A 13959-nucleotide genomic window follows, 5' to 3' on the forward strand; every position below is an offset into this window, starting at 1 on the left:
GAAAGAAGGATAACAGCAATGTATTTTAATCCTCATGGGGACATTGGTCAGACCCCACAAGGGCCAGGAGCTATATTAGAGTTATGGTTATGGTTGCAGTTGTTATAGTTAAGGGTAAGGGGTTGATAGGGAATGGATGTAAGTCAATGGAATGTCCCCACATTGCATGAAAACGTGACTGTGTGTGTGTGTGTGTAGAGTACGGCGCTATCGGTGTGTGTGTGCAAGCATACCGTAGGCCATGTGTGTGTCTGTCCTACAGTACATTACCTACATTATGCCTATCAGATCCTGGTTTAAATCAAAGAGGGAAAACTCTCTGAATGAATGAATGAATGAATGAAAACTTTATTTAACAGATTACAGAATGGGTACAATACAGTACGGCTCAATACACACTACTACTACTCTCTACTAGGGGTGGGACGATACATCGATCCAGATCGATACATCGATGTAATTATCAACAATCGAATCGGATCGATGCGATGTAATAAGATCGATTCATATCGATACTCTTATTTTGAAACTCCTGTGGCGAGTCTCATATCCGCCCAAGAACAACAGCAGTAGCTCCGTGTGTGTAGACGTTACAGCATAGCATTCTCCCTTTCTGTGTGTGTGTGCGCGCGTCTTTGGAAAGACCAGATGAGGTCAGAGGAGTTTGATGTTTAAATGTTATTTAAACATAAACAATATAATACATAATAAATGTAGGCCTATACATGATCATGCAACATCAACAAATTGTTGTAGGAACGGTTTGGGAGAGGGAGGTTGTGAGTTTTGAGTTCCAAAAAATGTAGCTTAAAGTTTAAAGCTCAATATATAAAAACGTGGCACTTTACAGTGAACAGGAGGTCTATTTGTATTAAAAACAATAGATTGATTTTCCTTTAAATGTCTGGAAGAGCTCAAAAATACAAATGTCAAATGATATTTTCATTACATTTTTTTTGTTGATCTAAATGTTACTGATTGTGTTAAATGGGCATATGATATCATCTCATATCGATCGCAGGCACCTGAATCTAATCGTATCGTATTGTATCGTGAGAGACTTTGTGATATCGGCAAATATCGTATCGTTGTCCAAAGAATCGATATCGTATCGTATCATGATGAAACTGGTGATTCCCACCCCTACTCTCTACTTGCTTTCTGCTCTGCTGAGTTCAGTCAACACTGCACCAGTTCACCCATGGTTGTACTTAGGGTTGGTGCTATGGTAAAAATATGATGTCTCAATATTGTGCGTTCTAAAAAAAGAAAAAAATATTCTATTTATTTTTGGGCTTTCTGTATTTTTCACCCATCCCAATTTAGTCGTTACGCCAATTCCCTTCCTGGTCGTTGCGTGCATTGCCCCACTGTCGGCCTGGGGAGGGTGTAGAACTACCACATGCCTCCTCCGATACATGTGGAGTCGCCAGCCGCTTCTTTTCACCCGACAGCGAGGAGTTTCACTGGGGGAACGTAACGTGTGCGGAGGGTGGCGCTATTTCCCCCAGATCCCCTCCCTGCTGAACAGGCAGGAGTCTGACCAGTAGGAGTCGCAGTTTACAACGACCAGGACCCATACCCTACTGGCTTCCCACCCACTAACCCGCCAATTGTGTTAGTAGGGACGACTGACCAAGCCGGAGGTACTGCTGACAGCTGGATTCGATCCCAGAGTCTCTGCGGTGGTAGGCGAGTGCTTAGTCCACTGCGCTACCCAGTCGCCATATTTTGTGTTCTTTTTGACAGTATTTGTTCTTTTCTGGTCCAAATGACATTGGGTCTCATTCACGAACGGATTTACGACAAGAAATTTGCTCTCAGGCAAATTTCTGCAGATTTAAGACATAATAGGGCTGGTAGCGAGATTCGGCAAATTTCCCTGAGATTGGATTCGGCCGTGGCTGAGAGCAAAATTTAAGAGTGCTGAAGAGCACACTTATGATTGATTGACTGATTGAACATTTTATTAACTTGACAGACTGTGTTCTCCGTTCGTAATGGCTTTATTTGGGAGGAATCATAGTGATTCCTTCATGTCAACCCTACAGGCCTCCTTGGAATTAATTACTTAATCATAATTAAAATAAATATGACAATATTTGTACGATAAGAAATTACGCGGATGTCGGAAATATTTATAATATGGATTCATCTGATCACAGGGCAGCTGGATTAACCATATCTGAACCAGCTATTTTGGACAAATGTATAATTACTTTAATTACTCAGATATTCAAACACAATTATGCAATTATTGTGAAATGATTGAAAATAATAATTATTTAATGCCTTCTGTGGAATTTGTATTTCTTATTTGTTACATATCTGTTTTATTGATTAATTATACATTTGAAAGAATGCAGGTTAGAGCCAACAAGCAATATATCCCATGATTAATGGGACAGACATTTGTTTGATATAGCTATAACTTGCATTCCTTCAAATATATCATTAATCAATAAAACAGATATTGAAATACACTATGTAGCCTACTACACCAACACTGCAAATGACAGTGGATAAATAAATAAATAAGAACTAAAGCTAATCGCGTGGAAATAGACAGCATTAATATTCCATAAGTCTTGTGTGCGCCAGTATAGCTTACGTGTCTAATGAATGAACAGTTGGCTTATATTATTCTAATTACTTGTTTCATTAGGATTTAGTAGATACTATATGCTCTGCCCTATACAGTAAGTACAGTACACATATTAAGGGCAGCGGACTGGTGGACTGTATCTGCGATCTCCTAATAAAACAAGTCATTCAAATAATATAAGCCTACTGCGTTCATTCATTACGCACGTAGACTATACAGTACTGCGAGCGTGTGTGTGTGTGTGTGTGTGTGTGTGGGGGGGGGCGTGAATATTAAAGGCAACCAACTTGTGTTCAGCTTTTCGTTCAGCGTTTCTCTGATTGGCCACACGGCCACGTGACCGCCCTAGCACACGCCCTTATCCGCTGAGAGACGCGGCAGAACCAGTTCAGACAGAGGTGTTTATTTATATCAATAAACATATCTACTAGAAACACTGGTGTTCTGTTGTGTGACTGTACTAAACTCTTCCACCACATGACCGACATTTGACATACAGTACACCTCCTATCTATGTTGGGATTATGTTTGGTCATGACAAAACAATCAAAATCGCTACTGTTAGTAACGCTGCCACCACCCACTTCAATGACAGAGCTCTCATATTTGCGAATGCATAAACTATATCTTAAATTATGGCGATGTGTCTAATATGGCTGTCGCGAAGTCATTGATAAGCGACAGCCATATTAGACACATAGCCATAATTTAAGATATAGTTTATGCATTCGCAAAATATGAGAGCGCTGTCATTGAAGGACTTCTACAACGGAGCACGGCCGCTGCTGCTGCTGGAGCTGGACCGAGTCAAGCCGCGGGCGGCGCACGGAAGCCGGGGAAAAAACCACCGCGTCGCCCCGCTGGCGCTTCAGCAGCCTCCACGGGCGAAATAACATATAACGTTACAGCGTACAGTTCCACACTGATGTACAGTGAGTGTCTAATATAGCTGTCGCGAAGTCATTGATAAGCGACAGCCATATTAGACACATAGCCATAATTTAAGATATAGTTTATGCATTCGCAAAATATGAGAGCGCTGTCATTGAAGGACTTCTACAACGGAGCACGGCCGCTGCTGCTGCTGGAGCTGGACAGAGTCAAGCCGCGGGCGGCGCAGGGAAGCCGGGGACAAACCACTGCGTCGCCCCGCTGGCGCTTCAGCAGCCTCCACGGGCGAAATAACATATAACGTTACAGCGTACAGTTCCACACTGATACAGTGACACCCAGCAGAGTTTCTAGTTACAGTAGTGACGCGTGAATCGATAGTCCTAACAGTGTTTATTAGTAAGAGTCAGATAGTCCTAACAGTGTTTATTATTAAGAGTCAGATAGTCCTAACAGTGTTTATTATTAAGAGTCCTAACAGTGTTTATTATTAATTAACGTCATAAACCAACTACCAGATTTATTTTGCACCAGGGAACTTGAAGGTTCCTGCGCTTGTGCTCGCGGCAAAAGGGGGCGGGCTAGCGGCGTGGGGTCGTGGCCAATCAGAGAAAAGCTGAACACAAGTTGGTTGCTTTTAATATTCACGCGGGGGGGGGGGGGGGTGCGCGCGCTGCGGCAGGTGGTCACGAGTAGTAGCCTGTATTCTGTATAATGATGACAATACATTAATCTAATCTCATTTTGATCGGTCGCAAAGCGCTTCCGCCACCATTTTCACACGGCTGCATCATTAGTTGCAGGTGTGTCTAAACCCTCGACTTTTCTCAATTTCATTTGCACACGGCACAGAGCCTGCCTTATAAGGAGCTCTGGAGGCGTTGTTTTGTATGCAAATTACCTGGACGGGGGACGCGCGTTCATGTTTCAGAGCGGTGACATTCCTCATCGCGGTATCTCAGCTGTGATAGTTTGAGCCACTTAAGACATCTTCCCCACGTGTTGGGGACTCAGAGTGAACTTGTCGTAGATTCTGTCTCAGTCGGTTCCAAGATAAGTCTTCCAAGAGAACTCGTTGGAAAATATTCGGGAATGAGACCCATTGTGATTTGACGTCTTTTTGATGTTTTTGAAATTTATTTGTAACACAATTGTCATGGTGCTTTCATTCAAAAGGGTATATTTTCATCCAAATCTTATCCTAAAATCTTCATAATACTGCTACAAGGAACAGTTTTATAGATTCCTTCTCAGCCCTAGCTGTACTACTCGGAGGGTGGGGCTGGTCAACACAGCTATCGAAAGCAACTTTACTCTACTCTACTCCTGCCCCACAGACCAAACATTGACATTTCCCCGCGACACAGAGTGGTATTATTATTGCCAAACAACAGTGAGGTAATGTTAATCATCAACATGAGGAAAAAGGTCTCTATGTTTCGCTGGAATTTCACGGGGAAGTAGAAGCATAATCAACGAGGAAATTAATGTTCCGTGATCGACAGAACAAAGGCACAGGAAAGGGGTTAAGGGAGACACCAAACAATAAAATAAAATGGTAAATGGTGCATTTATATAGCACTTTTATCCAAAGTGCTTTACAATTTGTTCCTCATATTTTACCCATTCATTCACACATTCACACACAGATGGCGTAGGCGCGACCATGCAAGGTGCCAACCTGCTCATCGCGAGCAATTATGGGTTAGGTGTCTTGCTCAAAGACATTTCAAATTCAAATTTCAAATCAAATTGGGAACCTCCAGATTACCAGATGACTGCTCTACCTCCCGAGCCGGTCCAAGGTTTCCTGAAACTTTTTTTTTTTTTTTTTTTGACCCGCCAAATTATAAGCACATCATGTTTCATGTTTCATGTTTCTTCTCCAGAGTCAGACAAGAAGATAGATACCAATTTCCTCTCTGTGCGTTCAGTAAGAAGCTATCCGGCTGCAAGCTAGCCTAGCTTAGCACAAATGAATGGAAGTGGATACGGACCACTAGCCTAGCTTAAACCCCCGGAAGAGGTGTTTTTGGCCATTAGCAAGGCCATGGTCCATATCCGCTTCCATTAATTTGTGCTAAACTAGGTTAGCTTGCAACCGGATAGCTTCCTACTGAAAGTACAGAGAGGAAATAGGTATCTATCTTCTTGTTGCCGTATTCCTCTAAGAGCTCCTCCTGGTTCAATCCCACATTTAGGTTAATATAATGTGTCAATTAAAACATTTATATTAGTGTTACTCTACACACTGTACAGGATGTAAAAAGTTTAAAGATCAATATATCAAAACTAGACTCTTGGGTGTAGACAGAACCTCATAATTCCAAGCTAACGCAATGTCACCATGCTCATCTAGCAGTCATTGCCCTTTAACCTGTCCTTAGAACAGGCTGTCATCCCCACCTGTCTGAAGAAGTCCACCATTATCCCTGTACCCAAAAAATCCACGCCCGCTTCCCTCAACGACTACCGCCCTGTAGCTCTCACCTCCATAGCCATGAAGTGCTTTGAGAAGCTTGTGAAGGGCTACATCTGTTCCTCCCTCCCCATCAACCTGGACCCCCTGCAATTTGCATATCGCCCCAGCAGGTCCACGGAGGACGCCATCGCCCATGTGCTGCACACAGCAGCATCACACCTGGACAAGAGGCAGGGGAACTATGTGAGAATGCTATTCATCGACTATAGCTCAGCATTCAATGTGTCAACATGTGTCAACAAATGTACATGTCTGTTGAATTTATGCTGTGCCATTGTTACTGTAAAAATGTAATGATTGTGTTGTTGTTAATATCATTAATGAGACGTTGAGCTGTATGTGTGTGTCACGAATTTCCCCAAGGGGATTAATAAAGGAATATCTTATCTTAATACCATAGTCCCCTCCAAACTCATAGCCAAGCTCAGGGACCTGGGCTTGAACAATGACCTCTGCCAGTGGGTCTTGGACTTCCTGATGGGTAGACCCCAGGTGGTGAGAGCAGGCAACTGCACCTCCTCATCCATCACCCTCAACATAAGGCCCCCCAGGGCTGTGTTCTGAGTCCCCTCCTCTACTCGCTGTACACACACGACTGTGTGGCACAGCGGAACACAATCATCAAATTTGCTGACGACACAGTAGTGGTGGGCCTGATCTTTGCAGGGGTAAGGCTAAGAGAATAATCAAAGACTCTAGCCACCCAAACAACTGCCTCTTTGAACTGCTGCGATCAGGCAAGCGATACCGGAGTCTCATGGCAAGCACAGAGAGACTCAGAAGGAGCTTCTATCCCCAGGCCATCAGGATGCTCAACGACAATAACACTATGTAACAAACCACCAAATACACTAACAGCACACACATCCACACTCACTTTAAATAAACAACTCACTGTAGCACCCACTTTAGACACTTTATATTTATTGGTAAAGAGATTTGCACTACAACTCATACCTCATTGCACCTTACCCTAAGTTGTACCTCATCCCATTTGTGCATTGTACTGTATATTGTATTGTAACTCAGTTACTAATTTTTTTCTACTCTGTATTGTATATTGTATATATGTATATTGAACACTTTTGTTTACACTTGTCTACGTACTTTTGACTTTCTATTTTATACTTATCTATTTTTATCTAGCACACTCTCAGGAGCAAAACAGGAAAAAGCATTTCATATAAAAGTATTCTGTATTTTTGTATGACAAGAAACTTGAAACTTGCCATGCAGGGTGGTGGGCCCCATTAGTGGTGATTAGATAGTTAGCTATTGACTATCAATCACTAATTGACAGCTATTAGTGAGGGAGGGGACTCAAAGGGACATTAGGGGCAATAGGTGACAGGGGAAACACATGGCTGCACATACAAAGACTTTGAACAGTTTAACACATGAATTTAGTTTGACAGTTATTGAGAGTAAATGAGCTTGAATATAGTCACCAGTGATGTTATTGGGGACATTGAATCATTGTGTCAATTACAGCTCAATGAAATGATAAGGTAGCAGTCTCAATAAGACAAGGTATTGCTATTTTTTCATCTATATCATTTCATGGTGCTGTAATTAACACAACATAACGAGTCAACATCCCCAATGACATCACCGGTGGCCATATTCAAACACATTTACTCTCTGTAACTGTAAAACAAAATTAATCTGTGCAAAACTGTTTTAGAGTTTTTGGAAGTGTGTGTGAGATTATATGCAAAATAAATCAGCGTTGTCTTTTGGTGAAGTGACCCTTTAATATGCGTCCAAGCTCTTTTCAGGAGGGCACTCCAACAAGCAGGTGTGTTTGATTTCTGGTCTATTCGGCTGTTGCTGTCAGGGTCAAAAGCATCGCCGCCTCCCTGAAGCTATTATCCCTCAGCGTTAGCAAACAGGCCAGTGAGATAGTGCTGCACACTCAGACAAACAGAACAAACACCCCTCCTGGGTTTATCCCTAAACAAGCTCACGAAAGGTCAGGTGCAAGTGGTTTCCCTCTCTGTACCACGGGAACCCCCTCTCCATCCACCTGTCCATCTCTCTATCTCTGTTAATTTCTCCATCTGTCCATCCCTCTGTCGCTCAGTTAATTTATCGCTCTGTAAATCCCTCTATCACTCTGTTCATTTATCGCTCTGTCCATCCCTCTATCACTCTGTCCATCCCTCTATCTCTCTGTTAATTTCTCCATCTGTCCATCCCTCTATCGCTCAGTTCATTTATCGCTCTGTCCATCCCTCTATCACTCTGTCCATCCCTCTGTCACTCTATCCATCCCTCTGTTGCTCTGTCACTCTATCCATCCCTTTGTTGCTCTATCCATCCCTCTATCACTCTGTTCATTTATCCACCTGTCCAACCCTCTATCGCTCTGTCCATCCCTCTCTCACTCTGTCCATCCCTCTATCACTCTGTCCATCCCTCTATCACTCTGTCCATCCCTCTGTCACTCTGTCCATCCCTCTATCACTCTGTCCATCCCTCTGTCACTCTGTCCATCCCTCTGTCACTCTATCCAAAACTCTATCGCCCTGTCTATCCCCCTGTACTTCTTCTGTAATCTCAGAGGTATATCCAGTAGCCAGCCATTGTGACGTTAAGAATATTCAGTTCAAATCTCACATGTGAAATCAAACCTAAATGGAATTGAATTTAGGCCCGAATAACAAGATTGCAGCACCTGCTCCGGTTAACAACCCTTTCATTCACGAAATAGGCAGATGGTCCATAAATCACTTCAGTGACAAAGGCTTTGATAAACAGCGACATGCAGCGTGGTCTGAAAAGAAGATAATATAGTATGTTTACTCAGCGAGACAGGTTCACAGACGCATGCAGGGACAGGCCCTCATCCCGGCTTCTCTGCCCTGCCACTGCTTTGTGTTTTAATGATCATCTTCACTCGTCAGCCCCTGCACAACATGCTCATCATGACAAGTATGTTCGACGCCCACTGCTCCTAAATAGTTACTGTAGGGTGGGTTGAAATGCAGAGGGCAAATTCCTGATATATGCAATCATTTACTTGGCAAATAAAGAAAATCTAATTCTAAAAGTATTTCTTCATTTCTTTTAGCTATTGAATCTTAAAATCTTATTTCCGGGGGAAGTGAAAAAAAAACCTGTGAATGAGGTGAGAGACGTTCACTAGTTCCAATCCAACTTGAACTTGTTTCAAGGATCTCATTCGTTTAGCTACTAACTCCTGCTAAGAAATGGTCTATTTCGTAACAGCTTTTTTGTTTTATAACCATATCTACTACATGGCTTTACTGAGTCAGAAAGCAAACACTTACAGCCTCTACAAGGAGGGCCAATAAAACCTCTCAGGTTGGCGGGACATCTTTTGTGAGCCTATCCGCTTTATCAGTATAGTTGGTGTTTGTGAAGAGGGCTGGGGGGACGCTAATCAGGCCGATAGCGCTGTACACACACACACACACACACACACACACACACACACACCTACACACACACACACACACACACACACACACACACACACACACACACACACACACACACACACACACACACACACACACACACACACACACACACACACACAGACACACACACCCTTCACTGTGCAGAGGTTCAACTGGCTGTAACAGTCATGGTCAAGGCTGGTATGCTAATGCTGCAGCGTCTCCTAAGGCTGGAGAGTTGTCGATGACTACAGATAGAAAAAGCATTGGAGGAGTGGCTGACACTGATCGATCACCATTGATTGATTGATTGATTGATTGATTGATTGATTGATTGATTGATTGATTGATTGATTTTATTGTGGATTAGAGACCTCATCCAAGGGATAAAAACATGATAAAATGCAAGCACTTATTTCCATCATGGTCCCTGGTATTAAGAAACAGGACATACATCAACATAATAAAACATTAAGTTACAATATGCATATACAGTTGAAGATAAAAGAATAATAAATATGCTACCCTCTCTTTCCTATGCCGATAGCCATGTTGGTACATACTTTTTGAAGCCAGTTAACCCGGGGGCCTGTTTAATGCTGCTGGGCAGGCTGTTCCACAGAACTGCAGCTGAGTAAAGGAAGGTCTGCTGGCCGTACGAAATACGTTCAAATCTAAAAGGAACTATGTTTGTGTCTCTACCTCTGGTTTCATGGCTGTGATTATTTTTTACATATTGCCATGACAGCTTGAATGCGAAAAATCAAATGTTTACCAGAGATGTGCTCATAATTAGCATGATCCCCCCCCCCCACCCCTCCCCCAATAACACTAAGACGGCAATGATTTTTTTGAAAGAACTTAAAAATATACATTATGCACATATATATATATTTGTTTCACAATGTGTATAGATCGTGGATGACGGTATAATAAAAATCCATACGGATCCATGACAGTGCACCTTCATATTCCGTATACCCCCCCAGCCATACCTAAATGTATGAGCGACTGTAAATCAATCCATGGGATCTGCGGGTTTGAGAGCACACTGTACGACACGCATCCATGGGATCTGCGGGTTTGAGAGCACACTGTACGACACGCACCCAGAACGTGCCGTGCCTCTCCCTACCCACTCTTACCGTTTCGCCATCCCCTCAAGGCTGACAGCGAGATACACGCTTCCACGAAGTTACACGTCATCATTTCAGAAGCTAATAAATATGCAGTTCCATGCACATTAACATTGTTGACCTAACTCTGACTTGTCGCTGCTGCATTAATCACGTATTAGTCATATTAGTCACAGCATTCCATCGCCGACAAATCAATTACTTAATTTTCTAGAGCTTGACTGAAAAATAACACCCAAGTGCAGATACACACGCAGACACACACACACAGACACACACACACACACACACACACACACACACACACACACACACTGACACACACACACACACACACACACACACACACACACACACACACACACACACACACACACACACACACACACACACACACACACACACACACACACACACACACACACACACACACACACACACACACACACACACACACACACACACACACACACACACACACACACACACAAGCATACACAAAGAGGGACTATAAAAACATAGGAGTGAGCCGGTCTAAGGACAGGTTTGTCAGGTCAAGGGGCTAAATGCCATGTGAGGATGAGGGAACAAAAGCCCAGAGCGACGAAGAGTGGCCGTCCTGATGGGGGGGGGGTGAGACAACAGGCATTCACCTAACCTACCGCACAATAGGCCGGATCCGAAAAGAAAATATTGACAAAGGAGAAGACCTGGGCATTTGCAGCACACAAAAAAGCCTGTGAGACCGGTGGCCATGCAGCGTGAAAACATGCGCGATCTGGGAAACAGTTCCTCATGTCCGGCACCTTGTTTTTGAGCCATTCTGTTGTTGGTGTGTTCTTAGTGTATCTATTATTTATTTACATTTGTTTTTTGTACCTCTGTAGTCATCTACCTCCCCGCCTAGCATCCAACGTTTGGTAGTGCACATTGAGGGTGGGGGGTGGGGACTTTTAGGTCTCAGGTGGCAATGGGGAGGTAGAGAAGGCCTAGGCATGGTACAAATGTTTGGTGAAGTGCCAGGTTATAGACATCAGTGTGAGAATCCTGTTATTTCAGATTCTTCAATTAAACCTATAATTTAATTCATTATACCCTGGATCTCGTTTTTTGGACACTACCTGGTTTACCAACAAGAAGACATTACAGACGTTAATGAACACTGTAACGGTCTCAGGTCAATCTACAGATGGACTGTGCCAAAGCAGGATGTGATTTGACGAGGGATGTGTTTAGATGGTGTCTTGAAACAATTTTGCGTTTTAATCTAATTTCAAACTAGTGAAATCCTCACGCCCACATTGGCAGATTTCTTTTAAACGTGTTTCTTGAAAATGAGATTTGAAGACTTAATATAAGCTTAAAATTCTTACAGATTAATAAGATGGGGGGGTATTTGCAGAGTATCTTCCTACATAGATTTACTCTATTTATGAAATATTTTCCAACCCTCATTCTATTTTTACTTGGGAGCTCTGGGCTTTGTTTTGGAATGGCTAAATCTCTCCATAATCCAAAGTCTGAGACCTTTGGGGATCAACAGGTCTCAACTTACAGGCGCGAGTGAGCGCATCGAAACTCCTCTTTTCTCCTCTCATCCTCCCCTCCTCCCCCTCCCTCTCTCTTCTACCTCCCCCTCCATCCTCCTCCTCCTTCCTCTAGTCTGGTAAAGCAGTGAGAAGCAGGAGGAACTGGTTTGGCCATCACCATGATTGCATGGGTTCCCTCTCTCTCTCTCTCTCTCTCTCTCTCTCTCTCTCTCTCTCTCTCTCTCTCTCTCTCTCTCTCTCTCTCTCTCTCTCTCTCTCTCTCTCTCTCTCTCTCTGTTTTCTGCAGGGAAGCCTGACAAGGCGTGTCTGAGCATGGTGGGAAAAACTCTTAGTTAAGCGAATGTATTTTAAATGGCATCTATAAAAACGCCTGTGTTGGCTTTATTCCCGTAGCTATGCAATTTGTTGAAAATATATATATATTTTTATATAAACTTTTCTTTTGTGTGTGTGTGTGTGTGTGTGTGTGTGCGTGTGTGTGTGTGTGTGTGTGTGTGTGTGTGTGTGTGGGGTGTTGTGTTTCATTACACAGGACAGTGGCTGACAGGAAATAACGAGGAGGGAGAAGGGGGATGACATGACAACAAAAGGGTCTCAGACTGGATTTGAACCGAAGACGTTGCTATTAACACACAGCATGCGCCTATAAGTGTGGTGAGGCGCCGAAACGCCCAGAGGACTTTGTTCCTTTAACTGATGTGTATTGAAGCTGGTAAAATGCCAGCAAATTATACAAATTGCTAATAGCTTGATTGGGGAGACAAGTATTGTCATTGAAGTCCACGACCACAACACCAGAGGGAGTTCCACAAAGAGCACCTACGGGTGGCTGCAATTAGAAACTGGCCACGGTAAATGTCCAAAACCCCCCCACCCAACCCCCTCCAATGTACAGTTTATTCCCCTTCGGATGTATATATATTTTTTATGATCTCTTTTTCTTAACACATCCACCGCCAAAAACGGCTTACGACGGGTTTCAAGGTCATGCGAATTCCGCCATTCCACGGCGTACAACGTTATTGAGATCATATTAAATTTTTTCGCCATGGTATTCATAATTCCCTCACCCAGCCTCGGCTGAGACAATGGGACTCGGCACAACCGTACAACGCTTCAATACCGCCGCCTGGTGGATGATCGGGCGAGTTACAACCGGAAATGCGTCTGGGAAATGCGTCCGGCAGGCACATATTGTTGCGGGAATCTAGACACACATCCGTGTATATGGATCGCTGCCATAACTCAATAATCAATATGATTTGGGGGTTTATTTAGGCATACAAACCGGAAATGGATCTAGTCGATCGCCGTCAAATAAGTGGGATCTTTTTCCTCCAGTCTCATCGGCGAACGGTAAGAGGACAGTAATGTTACTTTCAGCGTGATTGTTTATTATTATTAATGCAAACTGCTTTGATCAATATATCACCCATACTACATAAAGCATTTACTGATGATCACGGAATTATAAAAGACCCCCCCCCCCCGTTCATCCACGCATGATGAGTCATAACGTTTAGGATCATGTACAGTTGACATTTTTTATATAGCGTGTATCGGCAACAAACGGCAGTTGATAATCTATATATGCGTTTATGCCTATAACTCACGTTCTAGGAATTACTGCAGAAAACGATAAAAACATATTTATATTCTAGACGGTATTTTCGTATGAATCTATGAATGAAAAAGAATAACGTTTACATCCTGAACGATAGATAATCGATGTTGAATGGGCCATAGTAATGTCAATTTAGCAATACAATTTAAAAAGTTATAGCCCTGCAAAGAAGGTGAACATCTCCATAGGCTTAGAGTGGTGGCAGAGAGTGGTATGAGAGGGGCAAACTGCGTGGCAGTTAATGTG

The 13959-nt window shown here is 43.0% G+C and overlaps 1 protein-coding gene across 1 annotated transcript in view; it reads right to left on the minus strand.

Moving 5' to 3' along the window:
* Window positions 1–13959, minus strand: part of klf5l (Kruppel like factor 5 like) — a 54529-nt gene that overhangs the window by 5818 nt on the left and 34752 nt on the right. The gene's annotated exons all lie outside the window — the stretch shown is intronic.

This window comes from Notolepis coatsorum (genome assembly GCF_963971535.1).
Source record: "Notolepis coatsorum genome assembly, chromosome: 8".
NCBI classification, from domain to species: domain Eukaryota; kingdom Metazoa; phylum Chordata; class Actinopteri; order Aulopiformes; family Paralepididae; genus Notolepis; species Notolepis coatsorum.